Genomic DNA, 14,574 nt, shown 5'->3' with positions numbered 1-14,574 from the left:
CATGTTAAGGTAGTTTTGTGCATTTGCCCATTTTCACAATCACCACATTAGGTAGGTATTGTCAACTTCACTTTTTAGAGGAAATGCCTCAGACACACAGCCGGTAAGCCACCTAGCAAACCTGCGTCCAGGTCTCTGACCCCCACATCCATGCTCTTAACCACTGTCCTCCCTCCCATCAAGAGCTCTGTAAAAGCACTGATTTCTCAAAAAAATTGGCTCCTATTTCTTCATTTGTTCAATTACGTGTTGGGGGCACATTTGTTTTCAGTGTTGCTCAGCGTGCTTCGGGGCATTAAAAGAAGTAACTAGAATCTGCCTTTAAGGAGCTTATGTAGCAGTGGGAGAGAAAATGGAGGGTCTCTCTCAGTTAAACAAGAGTTAGTGACTGTGGGAAGACGGCAAGTTCCTTGGGCCCTTTTGGGGCCGTGGGAGAATCACCTATGTAAGACTGGCTTCAAACTCAGCACCGCCGGTTTAAGTATTCATCTGGTGGGTATTTGAAGACTTCTGGAAAGAGAATCCTTTAGCTAATCCTTAAAGTGTAGGTAGGAGGATTCCATAGATGAAATGAGCTTTGAAATGTATAGGAAACAGCGTGAGCAAAGCAGAAGCTAAAACACTCAAGAAATGTAGGGAGGTAGGAAAGACAGGAGTTGCATATTCATCGATGCTAAGAACTCTGGATTGCTTTGCTATGCAGTTTGGATTCTACTAGCGAGAAGGATGTAAACATCTTCCTGTGGCGAGTGACCTCATCTGAGTGATATTTTAAGAAGATAAATCCTAAAGCAAAATTCTGAATGAATTGAAGAGACAATTTATAAAAGGGAACACATAAAAATGAGAGGTAGTTGCCTGGAGGGGGTGCCCCATTTTTAAAATTTATTCTGTTTGCTATACTTGAGTATTATGACGAGACGGTTGGGTGGAGGAACAAGTTATTGTTTGGACTTGTTCTTGCTGTGACAAATCTCCGGGTGTGGGTAGGTGAGGTAACAACCAAACACTTGTACTTCAAGATGGAGCTCGGGTGGGGATCTCTCTAATCTGTGCCTTGGGTTAGAAGGAACGTGGATTGTAACACAGGTTGCTCAGACAAGGCCGCTCTTTGTCTCCGCTTTGAGTAGGTGAGTGGAAAGAAGGCACCGCCCTTACCGAAATACCAAATAACCTAGTTCTTTTTTCAAAAGGTTGCATTTTCTTAAGTGGTGAAAATAATTGTCTATTTTCTGCTAAGAAGAGGCTTCCTCCTAGTTGATTTTATCCTTCAAGTTCCCTGCTGGTATCATTTTGCTCTTCTGCCTTGCACTTTGCAGATTTTCATTAGCAGGCAAAACCAACAAGGGTGTTGTAACCATTTGTCGTATCCAAGTTGCCTGTAAGACATGACTCAGTTTCCAAGAACCCAATATAACATATCGCATAACCTGTGTTTTTCTTCAGGATTTAGGAAAATTCTTTTTCCTTCCACTTAATAGATTCATTTGATTTAATTGTATAAATGCACTTTGAAGTGAATGTTTAGGATTAAATTGCAGTATTTTGTTAAAGGAAAGTGTTTATAAATAGTTCTTAATTACAGAGCCATGTCTATATTCTTAGTAAATTAGAAATCTCTGAACAAGGCATGTTTTGTAAATCACCAGCAATCCAGCTAGACTGTTCGTATTGGACTGGACAGGGGAACATGACAACTGTCTAAAAATAGGAAATTCTTTTTTTTTTTGGTCTCCTAAAGAAATGATGGCATGTTGAGGAGGGGAGTGGAGTGACACTGTGACATTACATTAAGCTGAAAGTCTCCCTCCCTGTTCATTCAGTCTGCAGCATGTCTTTGTCATCCACATTTGGATTCTAAATTTGAGAATTATATGATTCAGAAGACAGCCTCTCTGTAAAATTCATATCCCTTACCCCTCTGTTAGCTGATGTGAAATGTCTACGCATCAGATCCAACTTCTAGTCCATTTTCATTTGTCATTAAATTACACCCTTTCTTAGCCTTTTAAAGATAAAATGTGATGCTTGATTTTTCTTTGTTTAAAATGTTTAATTTTTAAATTGTCAGGAGGAATAATAAAGCCATACATTTGATGGAAAATAAGCCATAGAGGAAACCTACACCATTTTTCTTCAGACAGTATAGAAATTTATTTTCCAACAATTTTCCAAACATGAAACCCTTTTTTATTTCCCAAAATGAAAATTTTTGATCTTGTTGCTCGTTATAATACATGTTTGTTCTAAAAAGTCAAAACAGAATAGTATAAAGTGAAAGTCCTTTGTAGTTACAACTTTGAAAGGAAATCATTGTTCACAGTTTGGTATACTTTTTTCCTGAGCAAATGCATGTACCTAAGTTTTGGCTTTTTAAATATTTTGTATATATAAGTGTATGTTTTAATAAGGGTGAGACTATATACTTTCCATGTCAGTATTTGAAATCTAATTATTATTCTTAATGGCTGCATAATAGTGTACCACGTTTTATTTGATGCTGTTGACAGTATTTTGTTAACAATGCTGCAGTGGACATTTGTGGAAATATGTGTAGAGCACGCATTCCTAGATTATAAATAAGATTGAATATTTTATGTTTATTGGCAATTTTTTTTCTGTGAGTTCTTTTTATATGCTTTGCTCATTGTTCTGTTGGGTTACTTGGTATATTGCAACTCTTTATAAAAGTTACATATCTTTTGTTAGGTGTGTTGGCAGAATTTTGTTTTCAACTTGTCATGTATATTTTAATTTGTTAATGGCATCTTTTGCAGTACAGGATTTTCAAATCTTACACATCAAATCATTGAATCTTTTCCTTTATGAATTGACAGTTTTGATGTGATGTTCTGTTTTCCAACAGACTTTTTGTTTTGCAAGTTGACACTCTGATATCCGATAATGTGGTTTATTGACTAAAACTAGTATTGCAAAATTAATTCCTCCTAGTATTTAAATGTTGTAATTGGTAAGACTACCCCTCCTTACAACTCTCTAAATTTATTTTCATGTCGATAGTTTTACTAATTACCATACAAATTTGGTTCACCATGCCCTAAATATCATCATATTTTAGATTTTCTTTATGAATAAACTGGAAAGACAATGTCATTTTTTTCCTTTTATTGAATTTTTTTTACACATGGATAAATGAAAAAAAATATCTGGGAAGAATGACTATAACAGAATACCAAAAATATAACCTAACCAAAAGAAGGAACAGATGACAGCAAAAATAATAAATATATATATATATATGATCCTAATCATTTTATTGCATCTGTAGGAATGAGAAATTCTGTATACCAGAAATTCTAGATATCAAAATTCTTTTTTTTTTTTTTAAGAGACTGGGTCTCACTCTGTCGCCCAGGTCAGAGTGCACTGGCATCATCATAGCTCACTGCAACCTTGAACTCCTGGGCTCAAGGGACCCTCCTGCCTCAGCCTCCCAATTAGCTGGTACTACAGGCATGCACCACCACACCTGGCTAATTTTTAAATTTTTTTGCAGAGATGGGATCTTGATATGTTGCCCAGGCTGATCTTGAACTCATGGCCTCAAGCTATCCTCCCTCCTCAGCCTCCCAAAGTGCTGGGATTAAAGGCATGAGCCACTGCACCAGGCCAGAAATGCATTTTTTTAAACAAAATTCGCTATCAACAATGTTGTGGATACATCTGGAATTTGTGTAATACAAGGAATTCCTAAAAATGCAAGGAGCATAACCCTTAGTGAGCTCTCTACCGTTCCGCACAGCTGAGATTGCTCCCGGTGGGCGTGACCTCATACCAGAGTGGGTTCCTAATGTTTTCAATTGTGGAGGCTAGTTCATTAGTCATAAGAATGACAAATGAAACTAGACTAGAACAGGTTGTGGGATTAGACCTAGGACAAATTTCTCATGGGTTTATAATAAGTTTCCCTCTGTCCCTACCACATGCTTGCCTTGCCTATCCTGATCTGGGACTCTTTAAACCAATTACAGTTCTGTTCATTGTATTGGTCAGGTTTACTTTCTACAAACATTTGGAGGACGAGTGAGCCCCTAATATATTAGGGTGGTTGAACCTAATATGGTTTCATGACTTGAGAGTCACGTAACAGGACAGGCATAGTAGGCATGTGGTAGGAACAGAATGTGCTGCCCACAGTCATAATTAAAGGAAATGTTAAATTTTCCTGAATTTTATCCAAAGGGTCCGTGGACCCCCAGTGAGGAGCTTTGCATTAGAGCAATCAGAAAAGAAGTTTCTCGGGCCTGTCTTAGGGCATTTGCTCTGGCAGACCTCTCTGCTCAGACCACTTTTCCCCTGAAATCCAATTGGCTGAGTCTCTCACCTTCAAGTCTGTGGTAAATTTCATCTTCTCCATGAGACTGCTGTGACCACCTGACTTAAAACCACACACAACACACGCACAACACCCCGATCACTCCACCTGCCCTACTCCATTCTCTCTTCTTCATGGCATTTTTTCACTTTCTAACATATTATATAATACTTATTGTTTTCTGGGTTTTTTGTTTTTGTTTTTTGTTCTGGATGCTTGAGAACATTATTAAGCCACTGTAATCAATGAACCCTGACGCTGAACCCTGTTCCAAACGTCCTGTTCTGTGAGCTAATTCTCCTTATTGTTTAAGTTAGTCTGGGTTAGACTAACTGCCAAAGTTGTGCTGATGTAAGTGCTATTAAAACGTGAGAGAATTTTTGACCAGCAGAACGTGAACCTCAACATCTGATGGGTCCCAGCAGACTTAGGCAGCCTTATCTCCTTTCAGCTTTAGGAATTCCATCTGGGACCCGAATAGCTTTTTCTGGCAGGCACTTATGCATAGTTATTAATGTTTCAGACAGCCTGTCTTTGATGGAGTAATATTGGTTTTGCATTTAGGAAAGGTTAACATGTGGGGGGACAGACATTCTCACACATTGTTGGTGGGGATATAAATTGGTTTGATCTTTTTTGGAGGGTAATTTAAAAAATTTAAATGTGCATATTTTAGATTCAGTGGTTATAATCTAATAATTAATCCTATAAATATATGTAAGTATATAATATATGTGCATACAGGATTGTTTATTGTGGCAGTGTGTGTAATAGCAAATAATGAACCTAACCTAAATGTCTGTCGGTGGGAGTCTGAATAATTCCTAATATACTCATGATCTTATAATGCAATGATTGGGAAAAAATGAGGCAATCTACATCTTCTGATGTGGAAAGGGATCTATCCAGCTACCTATTCCCCTAATACATGTATTAGCTAAAGAGTGTCATATATGTGGGTGTATCTGTATGGTATATATATTATCAAATAGTTAAGTTAATGTATATTATTTAATATACTTTATTTGTAACAATATACATGTTAACTAAATTATATATGTATATTAAATTTTATATTGTTACTGGAATATATATATATATTGTTAAGTGCAATACACATACACACAAAGGTTTAAGCGATTTTGATTCCCTACCTCACATCATACACAAAAATATATCCCAGGAGAATAAAAGATTTAATGTAAAAAGCAAAATCTTAACATTTTTATAAGAAGATATAGAGGAATACTTTGTGACCTAGTGTCTTAAAAAAATCTGTTAATGGAAAAGCATCGTTTTTTAAAAAGTGAAAAAAACAGGCCATATATTGGGAAAAGATATTTGCAATGTATATAATCAGAATGTATTAGAAAACCTCGCCGGACGCGGTGGCTCATGCCTGTAACCCTAGCACTCTGGGAGGATGAGGCAGATGGATCATTTGAGCTCAGGAGTTAGAGACCAGCCTGAGCAAGAGCAAGCCCCTGTCCTTACTAAAAATAGAAAAAATTAGCCAGGTGTGGTGGCACACACCTGTAATCCCAGCTACTTGGGGAGGCTGAGGCAGGAGGATTGCTTGAGCCCAGGAGTTTGAGGTTGCTGTGAGCTAGGCTGATGCCATGGCACTCTAGCCCGGGCAACAGACTAAGATTCTGCCTCAAAAAAAATTGATTAATTAATTAATTTAATTTAATTTAAACTTCTACAATCAATTAAAAACAGAAAGACAATCCAACAGAATAATGGGCAAAAGATATGAAAAAAATATGAAGAGTCAATCCACATGACAGGATATAGATGGAAAAATATTTAAACATCTGATAATGCCAAGCGTTGATGAGCAATAGGAATTTTTTTTTTCTTCAGAGACAGGATCTTACATTGTTTGTTGCCCAGGCTGGCCTTGGACTCCTGGGTTCAAGGGATCCTTCTGCCTCGACCTCCCAAATTGCTGGGATATAGGTGCTCTAGCTTTGCAGTGGGAATTCCTAAATGCTATTGGTGGAAATGGATGCTGGAAGAACCATTTTGAGAGCAGTTTGGCAATATTCAGTGAAGCTAAAGATGTGTACCCCTCCCTTGTGGCTGACCAATTTTACTCCTAGGATTGTACCCTGAAAAAATTCCTGAGTATAAAATGCAAAAAGCAAAACAAAACCAAGAATCCAAGACAGACAAAGACATGGGACCCAAGAAGTAATGCAACTAATTGAAGAGTACAAGATAAAAAATTGTCTCTTCTGCCCACTTGGAAAAAAAAGTGGCAGTTCTAAGCCATTGCTAGAAAATTCTAAGAAAAATAAAGAGCAGTATGAGAAATTCATTGTCCAAAGAAAAGGAAGAGTTTTACTTTTTATTTATACTCTTCTGTATTTGAATTAATTACCATATTCATGTCCCAGTTCTATAACTTATATAACTAGTTCAAATTTAAAAATAAAATAAAAACAAATTCCTTCATGATTAATTGCAAATCTTGGTACATATACAAAAAAAGGTATTGTCATATGTTTAAAATAATTGGTTATATTTTTTGCAAGCCTCATGGTAACCTCAAATCCTATACAAAAAAAGTGCAAGGGTATTCAGAATGAAGGGAGTAGCATTTTTAATAAGTTTAACTTTTTTCTTTCTTTTTTTTTTTTGAGACAGAGTCGCACTCTGTTGCCCAGGCTAGAGTGCAGCATCAGCATAGCTCACTGCAACCTCAAACTCCTGGGCTCAAGCAATCCTCCTGTCCCAGCCTCCCAAGTAGCTGGATTATAGGCGTGCACCACAACACCCAGGTAATTTTTCTATTTTTGGTAGAGATGAGGTCTCATTCTTGCTCAGGCTGGTCTTGAATTCTTTTTTTTTTTTTGGAGACAGAGTCTTTTTTTTTTTTTTTTTTTGAGACAGAGTGTCGCTTTGTTGCCCTGGCTAGAGTGAGTGCCGTGGTGTCAGCCTAGTTCACAGCAACCTCAAACTCCTGGGCTCAAGTGATCCTTCTGCCTCAGCCTGCCGAGTAGCTGGGACTACAGATATGCGCCACCATGCCCAGCTAATTTTTTCTACATATTTTTAGTTGTCCAGATAATTTCTTTCTATTTTTCAGTAGAGATGGGGTCTCGCTCTTGCTTAGGCTGGTCTCAAACTCCTGATCTTGAGCGATCCTCCTGCCTCGGCCTCTCAGAGTGCTAGGATTACAGGTGTGAGCTGCCATGCCTGGCCTTTCATTTCCTAAATTGTCATTATTCTATCAAAAATTATAAACTAGTATTAAAACTCATCACCTCTAATCTTCCATTTCACTGTTTGTCCATCAGGCCTTAAGACCCATGGATTTTCTTGGCATCTTAAAAACAGTTTTTTACATGTTGCACCACAGTGCTTTTTCACTTTGTAACTATGGGAAAACTGTAAAAGCAAAAATTGGCACCTTTGGTGAGGAAGTTAATTTTAGTCCAGTGTACTCCTTTTGTCATTATGGAGCCAGGCTTTAGGCTGCTAAAGCTAACTCTCCTTTGTCTATTTATTTCAAAGAGCTTAAGTGCAAAAGAAAACTAGTTTAAGCTGGGTGTGGTGGCCCACGCCTGTAGTCCCAGCTACTCAGGAGGCTGAAGCAGGAGAATTGCTTGAGCCCAGGAGTTTGAGGCTGCAGTGAGCTTTGATGATGCCGCTGCACTCTAGCCCAGGCAACATAGTGAGACCCTGTCTCAAAAATATATATGTATGTGGCTCACGCCTGTAATCCTACAACTCTGGGAGGATGAGGCAGGAAGACTGCTTGAACTCAACAGTTCGAGACCAGCCTGAGCAAGAGCAAGACCCCATCTCTACTAAAAATAGAAAAATTAGCCAGGCATGGTGGCGCACGCCTGTAATCCAGCTACGTGGGAGGCTGAGGCAGGAGGATCGCTTGAGCCCAGGAGTTGAGGTTGCAGGTGGGCTAGGCTGATGCCACAGCACTCCAGCCCAGGTGACAGAGCGAGACTCCATCTCAAAAAAAAAAAAAAAAAAAAATAGAGATACACACACACACACACACACACACACACACACTACACACACATATATGCACATATATATATACATAAACACACACACTTTAAAGTTAAATATGCAAAGTTGTAAAATAAATTTTATCTGAGGAATTTGTTCACACATAATATCTCCATCAGAAAACAGAGCAAATGATGATGGTCAAAATAGTATCGCTCAAGGGAAAGAAAAAATATAATCTCTTCCTTGCTGAAAAGTTAGCCTTCTAACTGTAGGATCACATGCCTGTAAAAAGCGTCATTAGAAAACCTTCTGGGAAAGCTAGGCTCTTATATTTTCCACATCTTCAAGCTAAAAATATGTCCAGGGTAATAACAAGCAACCATGCCCTGCGTCTGATTCTGCCTCTGAATAGCAAAGGCTAATTGCCTGTTACAATACTGTGTCCCTGTGAGAACAGGAGGCAAAGTGTTATTTTCCCCATTTCACGGATTAAAGAACGGAGACCAGGTAAATTACATGCCCAAGGATACTACAGCCAGTGTCAACCAAGATCTAAACTCAAGTTCATAGGCCTTCCTACGATGGGTGGGTGTGCTCTTCTGCAGTCAGACTCTTGGCAACTATTGCGTGGAACCATAGGACATTTCTGGTATTCAGTTATTTATGTCCACAAAATGGCAACTTCCTATGGTTCAACTGAATAATCTGTTTACATTTATTGTGGCATAGTGTCTGCACAAACCTCAAAGCAATGTATTTTTTCTCTTAGTAGCGCTATCCCAAACAGAAGGGCCTTGGCAATGTTCGACTCTTAAATTAGGGTTGTGTACAGAACACATTGAACGACAGGCCCCCCCCATTAATGATTTATTGCTGTACAACAAATTAGTCAAAAACTTATTGGCTTAGAACAACAAACACCATCTCACACAGTTTCTGAGCATCAGGAATTGAGGAGCAGCTTAGCTGCTGCCTTTGAACAGAAAAAACTTTAGTTTTAGAAGGGAAAGTGGCCATTTAGCACTTTTTGCTGCCTGGAATCAATGTGAAAATACTAGTTGTGTTTTCCATGTGTGGATTACATACATTGTAGGGTATCCAAGTGCCATTTGAGTTTTTCTCCACTGAGGAAAACTCCTTTGTTTTCCCCTGAACCTGTGTCTACACTGGGGCGGGACTCAGGGCTTCGTGGCTTCCCCCAAAAGCAAATTCAAATTCACAAAATGTTGTACATTTTCTGAAAAAATTGGAATAAAACAGTTACATAAAACATTCAGTAAAATAAGAATCTTTAAGTAGCCTTTTTTATCTTCTTCACAAAATTCCTTCACGACTAGTCTATTAGCTATCAAACATTTATTTTATTGTTCTAAGTATCTCTATTTTAGCTCTTTATTTGCCGCAAATAAATGTCTCTTCCCAATAGAATAATTCTATTCTTTCAAGCTTTCTGCTCCGCCACCTTGGAGTGTTGGTTTCTGTCTTTGTGCTCGTTATCTCAGGGTGAAAACATTGCTGCCGCAGCTCCAGACAGCACATCTGTGTCTGTCCCCTTTTATCAGGACAGGAAAAGTTTTCCCAAAAGCACCTCCAGCAGACTTTCCCAGGGAGACTCTGAGGAAGTGAGCATAAGTGGTTGGGCGCATCGCCATGCCAAATAGAGTCAGGGTCTGTTTAGTAAAGCGGGGAATGGATCTTGGGCAGGCAATTAGCCATGTTAGCCACAGCAGAGTCCTGTAACCCGGTGTCCCGGTTCTGTGTCTGAGCTGGAGTCTGGTCCTAACATATGCTCTTTCTTGGCTAAGTCAGGATTCAGTTCTTCCTCCCTGCCGAGTCAACCTTCCCTCCAATCGCTGGTACAGCTGACTCGGCTGAGTCTCTGCCATGATACTGCCACAGTGGGTTCCAGAGCAGACACACAAAGCTCTCAACCAGCCACTTACGCCACTGAGTGTCTAAGGAAGGCCCAGGAGCACAAACTGGACTTTTCTTAGATCTGACCATGCCACCCATCTTAAAAATGTTGGCACAGGGCCACCAGCCTGCCTAAGGGTCTTCTTCCAGACTCTCAAAATGTGGAGTGAGGACAAAGGCTCCCTGCCCTGTCCCAGATCTCAACTTGCGGACCTGCCTTCTTCACCTCTGCCTCTCTTCTTCCTTTCTCCAGATCAACTCCTGGGCCTGGAAAGACAGCACTCTCTGTTGCTTCTTCTGTGTCATGCCTTCCTTCCTCCCACCTGCAGCCAGCCTCCTGGCTAGGTCTTTTTTTATTTTTTTTGAGACAGAGTCTCACTCTGTTGCCCGGGCTAGAGTGCCGTGGCGTCAGCCTAGCTCACAGCAACCTCTAACTCCTGGGTTCAAGCGATCCTCCTGCCTCAGCCTCCCGAGTAGCTGGGACTACAGGCATAAGCCAGGACACCCAGCTAATTTTTCTATTTTTAGTAGAGACAGGGTCTTGCTTTTGCTCAGACTGGTCTTGAACTCCTCAGCTCAAACGATCCACCCGTCTCGGCCTCCCAGAGTGCTAGGATTATAGGCGTGAGCCACCGCGCCCGGCCCCCAGTACCTGTTAAGCAGTTGCTCCAACTTTTTCCTCCCCCAGCTCCTGACAACCATTAAATCTACTCCCTGTCTCTACGGATTTACCTATTCTGGATATTTCATATAAATGGAATCATACAATATGTGACCTGTGGTGTCTGGCTGTCTTCACTCAGCAGAATATTTTCAAGGGTCATCCAGGTTGTAGCACGTATCAGTACTGTATTTTTATGGCTGAGTAATGTTTCATTATGTGCATATATTACAGTTTGTTTATTCAATCATCAGTCGATGGACATTTGGGTTGCTTCCACCTTTCGCTGCCATGAATAGCGCTGCTGTGAACATGTGGGTACATGTATTCGTTTGAGTCTGCTTGATTTTTGCTGAACATAGACTCAACTTTCCATGTACTCAACAAGTATTTGTCACATTAGGTTAGAACTGCTGCATCAACCACTGATTTCACAAATGTTTTGTTTTATTGGATACGAGTCACAGAATCTTAAAAATGCTTGTAGTTGGAACTTTACAAGTGATCTTGTTCAACCCCCTCATCATGAAATTGCAGGCACTCAAAGCACTAGTCTATTTGGAAGGCTCTAAATACAGTTTACATCATGGTGTGCGGGGCCCTATTGATATTGTTCTTTGCTGACTGAATGTACACAATGCGCCTTTTGTTGTCACAAGATGGTTCTCTTTGGCAAGTGGTTGTGTGAATTTAAATTTAGTAGCTTGTCATTCTCTCATCATTTTGCTTTTTAAAAAAATTCTGTGGAACCATTACCATCAGCATTGTTCATATAAAGTGGCTAGGGCAGTCTTAACTGGATTCAGCGATAAAATGAATTTTTGGTCCAAAATAGTCAATGAATACATCATCACGTGTTGGCAGATTTATTTTTTGGTTTCCTTTCTTTGCAGTTTAAAAATCTGTCTCCCTCTGGTTGGGTCACTTTTGGATTAAATGGACCAGGACTAGCTCTCTATCTTTGCAAGGAAATGTTAATATTTCCCAAAGCATCAGACACCGTTAACTTAAACATAACATTTTTCTTGTATCTGCTGTGATCAATCTCTTCTTCAATTTTTAGCAGAGCTGAAAGGAAGCTGACAAGGAGCATGGTCTGGTGTATCATACCCAGCCTGGGCATAAAACCCAGGGAGTTTATGGAACAGTGATTACCTGGCCTTGATTTAGTAAAGCAGTCAGCAGAAGTCAATGGTTTGAGGTCAAGGGCTTGACCTTCATCACTGTACCCCTAGTACCTGGAATAGTGCCTGGGACTCAGCAAGACTTCAGTAAATACTTGTTGAATGAGTAAATGAAATCAATTTGACTCTGGTTTCTGAAGCAATGCTAATAAAAGTAGATGTAATTTCAAAAATAGCATAGTGAAAATGAATTTCTATAAAGTTCTCCTTCATAAACAAAGGACTAGCTAGGTGTGGTGGCCCTCGACTGTAGTCCCAGCTACTCAGGAGGCTGAGGCAGAAGGATTGCTTGAGCCCAGGAGTTCAAGGCTGTAGTGGGCACGATCACACCTGTGAATAGACACTGCACTCCAGCCTGGGCAACAGCAAGGAGTAAGAGTCAACAATCCCTGCTCTCTAGGACCTTGCATTCTAGTCGTGGTGGAGGGAGACAGGTAAGAAACAAAACAAACCTGTGGTACCGAAGAAAACCATCACAAAAAGAATCAATGCTAAAGAGCTGTGTAGAAACAAACTACCAATACCTTATTATTATTATTTTTTTAACAGGGCCTTGTGCCAAATGAAACATCTATCATTTTGCAGAGAATATTTTCTACTTATTCTGGTTGAGGATGACCTTAATGTAATATCTTTTGTTTTCTTTAAAAGAAATCCAAGTAATACATTCACATGGTTTTAAAAAAATAAGATAAATTTGGGTTTATAATGAAAAGCAACAGTTCTGCCCCACTCCTCCCTATTTTTTTTTTCTGCACAAAACTCAAGACAGAACCTCCCTATTTTTAACTCTGTTCCACAGAGACTACTAATTTTTTGCTTTTAGTCCATCTTTCTAAAGATATACTTGTGTTAGTTTTTTTAATCAACCGTAGACATTACCTATTGACTTTCTGTTATGACTAACTGCCTCTCCCCACAACACAGTTCTACCACTATTTTTAGTTATCCCTATTGGTTACATTAATGATATGGTTAAACCTTTATTTTTTGTTCCAGAAAAACAAACAAACAAACAAAACAACCAACCAAACAAAAAATACCCCAACAGGTATTTACTGACTTCCCCACTTTGTAAAATGAAGATTTAGGAGCTCTTATTGACTTTCTACCTCTGCCACTTCCCTTCCATCTTCCAAAGTCTCGTCAGTTGAGCTGTTCTCATACTTTTACAGAAGACATGCATTTAAAAAAGTACAGTGGCTCAACCTAAAAACAGAGTGTGTATGCTTTTTCTTTTTCTGTTTTTCTGAGACAGGGTCTTGCTCTGTCACCCCAGCTAGAGTGCAGTGGGGTCACCATAGCTCATTGCAACCTCCAACCTCCTGGGCTCCAGCAATCCTCCTGCCTCAGGCTCCTAAGTAGCTGGGACAACATGTGGACACCACCATACCCCACTCATTTTTTTCTCTTTTTAGTAGAGACAGGGTCTTACTCTTGCTCGGGCTGGTCTCGAACTCCTGACCTCAAGCGATCCTCCCACCTTGGCCTCCCAGAGTGCTGGGATTACAGGCCTGGCCACTCCAAGGGGGCCTGAATGCTTACTTTGAAGGAGAACCCTTTAGTTCTAACACTGAGCAGCCTGGAACTGAGAGGAGTCAATGTCCTGGTGGTAGGGCTGAGACTAGGCCTTGGTCACACAATTGAAGGGGGCGCTAAAAACTCCATAGTCAAGGTAAATAGTATTGTAATGTGACATTTTTAAAAAGTCAAACTTAATGCCAAAACTCCATGATCAATATTTTTAATAAAGACAGGCTCACAGAATGAGTGGAGGAGACAAGAGAAAAGCAGAAGTGTGTACAGTTGCAGCTCACTGTGGGCAGTGGTCTCTGCCTCATAGGGCACCTAGATTCCATAGGTCGCTTACTAGAGCTGAAAAAAGTGTTCAGATGAGGGCATGAGGTGTGCATTTCTGATAAGGAATACAGATATTGGATTTCAGGGGTACCACCACCACCTGACCTTGCAGCTTGTAAGATAGGGCCATGTTGAATTAGCTAACAGCATTTTATGTGATTTCAGAAATGAATGGAGGGGAGGGGCCAGGAGACAAATTTACTTTGTTCAGAACTTCCTGCATTTCCAGTGTAGCTCCTTCCGCCTGCTCTGTGCATGTCTGTTGGTCCAGGCAAGCACTGTGCTTTGAATAAAGGCCAGCAAGTGTGTGTGTGTGTGGGGGGGGTCACCCTCCTGATCATTTTCTTCTACCGAGGAGGAGAAGGAAGCCTCAGGCCTCCTTATCCACCACTGAATGGCCCCCAAATCCTGGGCTCCCCTGACAGCTGCAAATTCCTCCCTAGAGCCGCAAAGCTTCTGGGGTTGCCATGGTCCATGGGAGTGCAATGCTGGCCGCCCTCTGCTACCCCAGCCCGAGCAGGCTGTTGCTGCCTCTGCTCCAGTCCCTTTCAAAAGCTTCTAAAGGAGATCCCTGGGGGGAAGCGGGAGGACGGGACATTAACCAGGGCTCCGGTCCAAGCGGCCCAGGGAAATAA

This window comes from Lemur catta, chromosome 21, assembly GCF_020740605.2.
Source record: "Lemur catta isolate mLemCat1 chromosome 21, mLemCat1.pri, whole genome shotgun sequence".
Lineage (NCBI taxonomy): Eukaryota > Metazoa > Chordata > Mammalia > Primates > Lemuridae > Lemur > Lemur catta.
This window is presented reverse-complemented; position numbering follows the sequence as displayed.